This window comes from Tubulanus polymorphus, chromosome 6 (assembly GCF_964204645.1).
Source record: "Tubulanus polymorphus chromosome 6, tnTubPoly1.2, whole genome shotgun sequence".
Taxonomy (NCBI): domain Eukaryota; kingdom Metazoa; phylum Nemertea; class Palaeonemertea; order Tubulaniformes; family Tubulanidae; genus Tubulanus; species Tubulanus polymorphus.
In genome coordinates this window covers 10,938,092-10,948,364 of record NC_134030.1, presented here as the reverse complement: position 1 = coordinate 10,948,364, position 10,273 = coordinate 10,938,092, and positions in this window count along the sequence as shown.

Below are 10,273 nucleotides of genomic sequence, written 5' to 3'. Positions count from 1 at the left end.
AAAAGAGGTCGCATCATTTCTTTCTTATCACGTTAAGTGGCGGTGTACGAATTAATAACCGTGATTACACATTTCTCATCTACGCAATTATACCACGCTTTCAATTAGTAAAAGGAATCTAGAAAAGGCCAACTCCGATGGTTCCTACTATAATAATAATAATAATAATTGTGTAACGAGATATACACCTATTCTAATATCTAAGGTTATCCTGCGTGTAAAAATTCTGAATATTGAACTAATTACATGAACATGATATATGTATCCAGTTTGTATGCTTTATCGTGAATTATTTATGAATTTGATATTTGACATCCGTGATTCGACGACTTTCTACGATATAGGCCTTCACGATGACCGGTCGGCTGATAATTGCGGGGATGCGTCATAAGACATTTAGAAGATCCGTCACCATTGAGCATGTGACTTAGTTGCAATTCTGATTTAGCTGATACGAAATTTGTCATAGTCGATCGCCAACTTTTAGGCTGTAGTTTCAACGTTTCGTTGGCCTACCTTTTTTGCTCCGCCTCTTGCGCGCCAGGTGCCATATTTGCGCAACAGTAGTGTTCGTAGAGCGTGTGGTGGGGGAATTGATTCAGCGGATAGTCATTCAGATATCCCATCGACAGAGGTCTATTGACTCGCATCATTATACGGCAATCTATAGTGAAGTGTTGTCGATTGTGTGACTGGTGTCCTCTGTGATGGGGCAACTGCCTATTGCCGTGACATTGGCCTTAATAATGTAGACAAATTAAATATATATCAATTCTCCGTCGAACAAATAATTTACGAAAAAGCGAATGGGTTAGGTCAAGTTTTTAGCATAGCATCCAAAGATGTTTACCCCATGGTCAAGATAACGCCTGAGTCCGGTGATAAACACAATCTGCAGGAGTAATAGCTCTTCGATAATGATAATCAAAACTTGAGGGCATCCATTGTGTAGATTCATAGGGGTCGATTTTTTTTAAACTAACACATTTTTTGTTGCTTAATTTTTAATTTTCGTTTCAAAATTGGAGATAAGATATATCTTAAGTTCCTGGTGGGTTTTGATGATATATGAATTATGAATCTATAAATGATTAGCTTACTAAAAGAAGCTTTCCGGACTTCATCTTACGTTTGGTGTGGGACATCGTCACAACATGGACTAGCGTTTCACCAATGGTTATGGGTTTTTTAAACAATATTTACCAACATGTTGGCGCCAAGATGAATGTTGTGATTGAGCACCGAGTTGTTGGTCATCGCAATGCGGCCTTGCGGCGGTCGTGGTGCATGGCACATCTACTGTACTGGCAGGTGGTTGAGCGCTTGTGATCGCTTGCTGTTGCGACCGTCGTTGACCGCGTATCAGTTCCGGCGCGAAGCGGATTAAATCACTGACGTCGTTAATGTAATCGTCTGGAAAGATTAGTAATATTACCGCAAAAATCATTCATTCATATTACAGTTGAAATATCGAAACCACAAAAATCACAATGAGGCGATTACAGGGGCGGATCTAGGGGGTTTAGGGAACCTCGACCTCCCTCCTGCTCCGCGTTCGAAAATGTTCTGGTATCGATATCAATGCTATTAATGATGAAACTAACCACAATTCAAATTTCATTGATTGCGGTTTAGGCGTCTGCTAGAAATTACTGTTAGGCAAGTAATGCACAGTTTTTTTTTCAATTTGGTCATCGAATTTCAGGAGAATGCATTTTCATAGAAATACAGGAAAGTTATATCTAGGGAAAACACCGCACTTGACCCTCTGTTGTTTGGCTGTATATCCAAGGTATTCAAACACCTTGACACAAACATGAGCAAATTAAAGAAAAAACAAATAAAAAGGGATGAATTGATGAAAAATGATGATCAATTTATTTCATACAGAAGTATATATCACTGAATGAAAATAGTATTTTGTATGGTCTACATTAATCAAGTACCTTAAACAAAATATCAATATCAACATCCGTTAAAGATATCTCCTTTGAACCTACTTATACGAGGGTGTTGATATATATATATTTGAAAAAAGATCGGATTTTCTACGCCGAAAGTGACTGAGATTCTAAGGTTTTGTCTTAATACGCACGCAATGTGATTGATAATAATGACGGTATCAAATTCATTCGATCACTTGAAAAAGGCTTTTTCCCGACACGTGGCCGCCCTGTACGCTTTGCAATATGCGCCACGTTCTAACGCACGCGCAAAGAATCGGGCCACGCGATACGCATCAAAAACACCATGAATATAAGATAATACAGCCAGCCGACGACGACAGCGTGTGTTTCGTTTCGAAATATAATAAAATGCAAACGAAATACCGCGCAGAATGAAGTTGCCGGGTGGAGATCCCAGAATTAATCCCGTCAACGTATGTAATATTCATCGTTGTCAAAGTATGTTTGATATTCATTAGCATCGACAGACACTGGATTAATGGCGAATTAATTCGGAATACTCCACCTAAAGCTTACATATAAAAGAAGCTCAAACGAATAAAAATGAGCGAGGACAACCGGGTTTTGCTATCAGGTCTCTGCAATTTGTTTCGCTTTTCAGTGTATCCAACAGCCCATATCAAAACCAATTTACCAATAAAACAAGTGAAAGCCGTGTCTTGTATAGTTTTGAGGCGTGAACGCTTCGGGATGATAATTGATGGAATTGTGTGCTTTATCAGCGTTGGAATCGCCAGCGAGTAATTTTGTGGTAAGATGGGCTTCAATATGGTGTGGTTGACGAATTACACCCTTGACAATGGGCAGTCGTGTCAATGGTCCATCGGATGAAACACTGGGATGATACAGGTTTCAGAGCATAACTAACTAATGACGCTTGCTTAAAATTGTTCTTAAATCCGTATCCAGCAAGCCATAATTTTTCATTACCACTGGCAATTCGGTACTACCATGGACTCTTCGTTTTAGAGTCCATGTTGAAACTAACAATTTCGCAATGGATATACAGAATATTCATATGTATTCTAAGGTGATAGGTTTATCTCAAAATGGGAGATACTTGCGAAGATATTTTTCAGAGATCTTATTTCGTGTGTTCATAGCAGCTACCTGCGCAACGATGTTACATATATTCCTAAAATCGTTATACCGAGATGGGAATTCAACAGATGGAAAGCTTTATGACCGCAACCTTAGAAAAATAAGTGAAATTGAAAATCCACCCTTTGTTGGTGTTCAAGACAATTGATGTGAAATAGTGGATACAATTTCTTTAAAATGCAGAGGCAAAACGAAGCGTTTAATGCAGGGAAATGAAAGAAACAGAGGCCGCGTTAACAACATCTGGAGATAAAATGAAGTTTCAATCTTATTTTGCAAGACTTTATTTTCATCTAGGTCCTACATAATCAAGGGCGTAATCCAAGGGCCCCCTAAAATGTCAAGTTGCCCTGGAATTATACGGGGAAATGAAGAATATGATACTGATACATACAAAAAGTTTAAACTCACGACCCTAATCAGCTATAATCAAAAAGCTAAGGTACACACACATTGTGACGTAGGGGTGAGTGTCTCGTTGCTGTATACCATTACGCTTTCATCAGCCATGGGTATTAACAATTGATAATTACGTTAAATTAACGCGGATTCCTCGGGATTTCACAGACTAGCTGCTGCTTACGCGGAACCCGTCAAACAGATGCCAAACGTTACTAATAGAGCTTGCATATAAATGAGAGGCGTGCGTTAATTAGCGAGAATTGGCCGCAGCCTTGTCGTTCAGCGGACGATGCGTATGTAATAATACCAGGGAGGGTTACCTTCCTGGATATACGGAGAGATGGGAACCGTATCACTCAGTGCTGCACAGTGTTTGGCTAATATCCCACTATATGCAAATGAAATATTGTGGTGCCTGAGAAATTTCTGAATTCCGAATTCTCAAACTGAAATTCCCTGATGAGCATCGTACAGATTTCTTCGACGAAAACAAAACTATATCGGTGATAGCTAGGAAAGCAACCCGGAAAGCGATTACAGAGATGATAACAAGATGGCAGGAAGGTTTGCCTTCGTAGAACCATGGACGCTTGATTGTTGTCCCTCTCCATATTGTTCAACTTTCTGCGACTGGTGACTGACGCTCAGTCAGCCGCTCGAAATCCAGTTGCTTCAAGTTCCGTCGTGTCATAGAGGCCGACCCGAGCAGGGCCTTTATATATCAATTTTCATTCTTTTAATTCGTATATAATTTTCTTAACAATCGATCATTTGGTGTCCTTCATATATCGCATATACCGAGGAGATTAGATGAAAATCTTTCGTTGCGAATATTCGACGACGACGGTTGAGAACAAATTGCTGGCAATAGAACTAACTTGTCGTAGTCGGCATTTTATTGTCTTTCTATGACTTGACGTATTGCTTTAACTGCCTTCGCACACGTGTAATTTCGTCGGCAAATTTTCTCTAAAATTGATTCAAAATGCGCGCAAACTACCGGGTTGGCGATACCTGGTGTGAAAATTTACCGCGTTAAAAGCACACATTACCCGGCGCAAGTAATGAATAGACACGATATTATATTGCACCCCGGGGTATAAATTATTTCATGTAAATGTAGTTTTTGTCAGAAAAATATGTTTTTATTGTGAATTTATTGCTCGCAGATTGTCGGCGTTATTCACGACTGAAGCGCGACAATTGCCCATATTTCTCAGCGCTCGGTCGTCATTAAATCGGCGCGCAAAAACAGATTCGAATGCGCCGGCCCCAGTGTCGATTTTCCCACCACCTAGATAAACTCGAAGGACTAAAAACGGGATCTCTGTTTTGTGCGTTCTCTATATGGAAGCTTGGCTATATCAATCATCGTTACTGACAACGACACATAACAATCACCGTTATTATCTCATCAGCACACCTTATGAAAGGTTTTTATGAAAATCGTCTTTTTTTGTTTCATATACATTTCAGTTTTAGAGTTGAATTTAGCGTTTTCCGATATTCTAGGGTGTTTTAGGGTGGCGTTTTCGAAATGAATCACACATTCAGTTTCGATTCGTTGTATTTTAAAACCATGATTAAAAACATAATTTCTGGAACTGGAATCGATATAGTATTTTAAAAGGCGCGTTGGATACAATTTTTGATTGCCGTGGCCAATTGACGATTTTTTACAGGTTCTCACATGTAGCCGCGGCGAATTTACTTCAATTTTGTCAAAAACATGATATTCAAAGTAAAAAAGAAATCTTTCAGTAAATCATTGTCGCTGCACTTAAAACTTAATGACATAACCGCCCGTTAAGTCATGTTCATCTTGTAGTTAAATAATGAGTAAATAAATCAAATCCTTAGTCATTGGAATATCGACGACTTCTGAGGAATTGGACCGTCATAAAAACAGTATAACGCCGTAAACTCTGTAATGGATTGAAAGATTTCCCTGGTGTTGGTAGATAGCCACACTCAGACGTGGAGAACAAAACCCACTATATACGGAATTTAAAAGATTAAAAACGAATTCCATTTTTTGGGTTTTAAACATATTATTCAATGGGATTATACGCATTAAAACATGCTACTGGTGATTGGTTCGACTATGTGATCATTCGAAATATCTACTTCCTCATGAATATAGTCTTATATTGTCAAAGATCCATCTTGTGTGGATCTATAGAGATCCATCTCGGTTGAGTCGGGAAATTCCCGGTAAAACAAAGGCCCATCAAAAAAAAAACTCGATTCTCACTGTCCATAAGCGTGGATATGTACGGTGATTTAATTCCTCGAAGATGCCCTGAAGCATTGATCTCAATGAGAGGTAAATGTTTTATTGAGTATGCAACCATATGGTCACAAGAAATACGAACGCATTAAATAGCGCATTAGATCGGATTAACATTGAACAACGCGCTCTGTCGTTTTATGACCGCATTGCCGCATTTCAGTTGAGCGAAGGCGTATCTTTCCGCGCGTAAAGTAATGCTTTCATTTAATAAAGGATACTTTGCTTTTAGTTGTGGAAAGATACTTTCATAACAAATCATCATAATCAATACAGTTTTATTTCGGTGTTTCGATCGATATTTTCGCACCAACCCTCTTTTCCAGCTCTTTGGCATCACGGCAATGGTAAGATACATTGAATCATTTTGATTTCAGATTATGAAATATGACGAAGATACGAACAAAAATTACGTAAACATAAAACTTTGGATAAAAATGCTATTCAGGATGTACGGTACTATGTACTTGGAAAGTTATCCTTCATTTTCAATGAGCTACGGCTTTCCTTATTTCATTCATCTTCAGAGCGAAAACTTTTGTTTTTTTTCAGATTAGAAGACATCGAAGTTTAGATATCTTAACATTGTGATGAATCCTACATCACAGTCATCCCAGGTGAGAATGAACATGAAAGTCCCACATAATTACGAATCAACTAAAATAGTCTAATATACTCGGGACTACCATCCTTTGTCTGTCTAGATTATGTCCAAATGATCATGATTATTTTCATTTAACCAGAATTACATTCATATGAACAACATAACAAAGTAAAATTGGAACTCATGTATTTGTTAAAGTCATGTTCTGAAGTCAATGAACGGTACTCAAACGTCGGTAATGCGATACACAGGCAGATGACGATTAATCTGAGCATAGACACATAGGTTTCTAGAAATCGCGATCAACTTACGTGTATTCAACATATAAGCGACATTTTGAAGGATTTCTTAAACAAGCTACACTTAATTTTGACATGAATTGCCAGATAATTGGCCGGTTTTTCTACGCGGGTTATCGCTGCTGCAGCGCGAATTACCAGATTTGTGTGCAGATCTATTCAAATATTGTCTAATGCGTCACTATTCAATCAATATTGTGTGTCTAACTAATGGTCGAAGGCCTTATCGAGATCTAAACAGTTGACAAAGTGTTTGACTTCTTTAGCGTCCACCCTCCGGACGACTGAAAATACTCGGCTCTGAATTTCCAACTTTTTGTTGGCGACGATATATTAACGAACGAGGTCGTTGCTGAACAGGAAATCGCGAGCGAATATCGAGACGTCGCGCGGTGCTTTCGATGGATTTGAAGGGCGCATGCGTTTGGCCGAGTAACAAGTGAAAGTCTTTTTTCACCGATTTCGCATTTATAGCCCTCCGTTTATAGGTCTCCTCTTTCGCGTGTGGCGTATGTTATATTAGGCCCCCCTTCTAGGTAAACCCACAGTAAGCGACACCCACGTAAGCACTAGCAGGTGCTAAGCTTTTTCCCGATTACGGGTGGGAAGCCAGAGAAGAGCAGAAAACTCTTTGCCGGCAACAGGATTCGGACACACGATCACCGACTGGATCGATGAAACGACCGCTTGCTCAGAACGTTTGGGCGAATTTCGGCTTTCGTAAGCAGAGGACTGTGGGGCACTTCGATCTTACTCATTCCGCCGTGTCCGCCATCTTGGAACTGGCTCTGAACTACAGCGACCGCGCTCAATCGCATCGTGCTTACGATTTTCTTCGGACTGTAATTCGGTCTAGCCATGGACGTATAATCTAGTTTATACGGCCATTGTCAAGCCGACATGAACTTTCTCTAACAGTCGACTAACTAACAAAAACCGAACTTCGCCTGGACTGCTCCGTAAAATCAATAAAAACGTTAATTGTTGTTCGTATCGTTGCTATAGGACGAATTTACCTTCGGCTTCAATGGCATTTTCTTCCTCTTCCTCATTCTCACAAGACGCTGAAAGGATGAAATTTAAAATTGAACAAGTCGTATACCGCAGGAGAAACGAATAATTTCATTTTTCATCAGTCACCAGAATATTTCGAGCGAAAAGATTTCAGAGTTTAGGATTGACTATAGAATCTCGTAAACCCTTTTCACTTATAATCGACTTATTTTTCATACGGTGAAATTCAAGCCGCGCACTTTTTGAAAATCTGAATGAAAACACTCGACTCGCGCCCGGCACACATTGACTCTTCGCGATGCGCCGCGACAAAAGGAGCGTTTTGAAAATTAATTGTGATTAATATCTGATCATCGCGATAACCATGTTCATCGAGTCCAATCGCCGTCGGCTATCGACGGCAAAGATGTCTTTTGAAAGAAAATGGATGTAATCTTTGATTAGAATAATGACATTGTTACCGTGGGTAGCTTCATTCAATTAACGGGCGCGCCGTGATAATAGATCGACTTTACGACTGACTGCTGTATGTTAATTTGTGCGTCGCTGTCGGTTGCGCAGTCGAACTCCAGGTGCGCAGTCACAGAACAGGGGTGGCAGGCTGCTAACGCGTTGACAATAAGATTTTCCACGTTTGGTCGACGAGAGAGAGAGAGTCTGTAACACTGTAAAACTGCGCGCGCGATAACGATTCACTTTTCCATACGATAACTACATACAAAGCTTTTCTGTTTAACGGTTAATATTGTCAACTGGAGTAATTGCCCTTAGATTTATTTTTCTAGAAGTAAGAGAATGACGATAACCGTGGGTTTTACTGATCTGAAAGATACACGTGTATTTTGCCCCCTATGAAGGAACGTATATTATTTTCATCCAATTTCATACTAGGACCCAATATTGGTAAGCAACAAGCTGCTATCACACGATTGCCTTTGGCCCGGAACAACTGATTACATATAGGCCCGAGCTGTTTTGGTCCGGGCCAAATTCACAATTCATAAAGTCATGGCACCAGGCCCGAGCCAAATTTTAAGCACGGAAAAATTGGGTTATTGCGTTTGAATTGCATCTGGTACCGGAAATGACCGACTTCGTTTTGTTTGAGCATCGTTTAGTATCGAGTGAATGGTTTGCGTGTGAGCATATGCTCTCTAATAAGGCACGGGCCAAATTTGCCTAGGACCTGATCCGCTCCAGTTTGGCCCGGGATAAATCTTCTGCGTGTGATCGCGGCTAATGTGTATACGATTCCTACGCCTCGTATTTTGTACATTGATATATGTATCGTTGAAATCAAATCATCCGATGGTTTCCTTGTGTGAAGCTCAGATTGTTCACCAAGCCACTGTCTACCGTATTATAATGTCACTGATACCCAATTACGTAAATCGGAATAAAAATTCTTCTAATTCTTCTATACATCCCCTCGGTTGAATTCGAATAAACATTTCTCTCGAATAAATCTATGATTGATGAAAACTCTACATATACAGCACAGAGTAGAAAATGAGCTTAATGTATATTTCGTGGGTGCTTCGGGAGCCGAACACCTCAGTTCAAAGTTACTGATTTTGACAACGTTTTTGACTGAATACTTAAGTCGCTTCATCTTGCGGGGTAGCTGGTGTTGCGTTCCCAATTACGAAAACAAGTTAAATTCGACCTCAAACAAGAAAAGTAAGAAGTAAGTTTGTCCACGCCTTGAAAATAAATAAAAATCTAAATCGGCGATGATAAAGGAAACAAGGCACAATAAAGTTAATTTGAATTTGAATATACCGACAATTAAATTAATTTGAATGGGCCGGGAAACAGTCTAACCCGATATTGATGACTACACCCAATCGCACAATATTCTAATTCATTATCAAAAATGCGTGAAAAATCATTAAAAGTAATGAAATTCTCTGTAATTGTTATTTTGAAACGCTGATATTGATGACGTAGTGCACATCTACTTATGCAGAACCCTTTGAGTATCAGTCTTTGAGTATTTGAGAGTTATTCAACAAAAATGCTGTTTCTGTAACGGTTTTATACGGAGTCAAAATAATTTCCCCATGCTTCCGTATATGCCGTTCGATTCAATTCGCCCAGATATGATGCGTTCATCATTCGCCATCTACCGGAGTATCCGGAATACACGCGGAATATGTCACCACGCACGCACGTATATAAACGCTAGAGTCGCCGCTGACAATTTACATGTTTACCACAAAATAAAAAAATGTTTATTTACCTTCCAGTAGCCACGTTTCCTGTAGTTGACTAAGGTCGTTGAACAATTCTGAAACAGAGGATTGGTAGTATCTTAATCTTGTAGTCTGAACGATAAATACGCATTTGCATTTGTCCGAGCGAATCGCCGGGATTCTAGGCTCACTACTATACTCGGACTGATGACATCAACTAACCTCGAGAGTCCTTGCTACAGTCGTCGCCTACGGAAACGTTAGAAACGCTTTTTCTTTCATCCTTACGGTTTGATCCTTCTAGTTGAATTTGACCTAGTTGATCGACGCTATTTCCAGTTTCAGACGATTTCGGCAATTTTTCATCTTTTTCGTTGTCTTCCTAGAAAGAAATAAGTTTT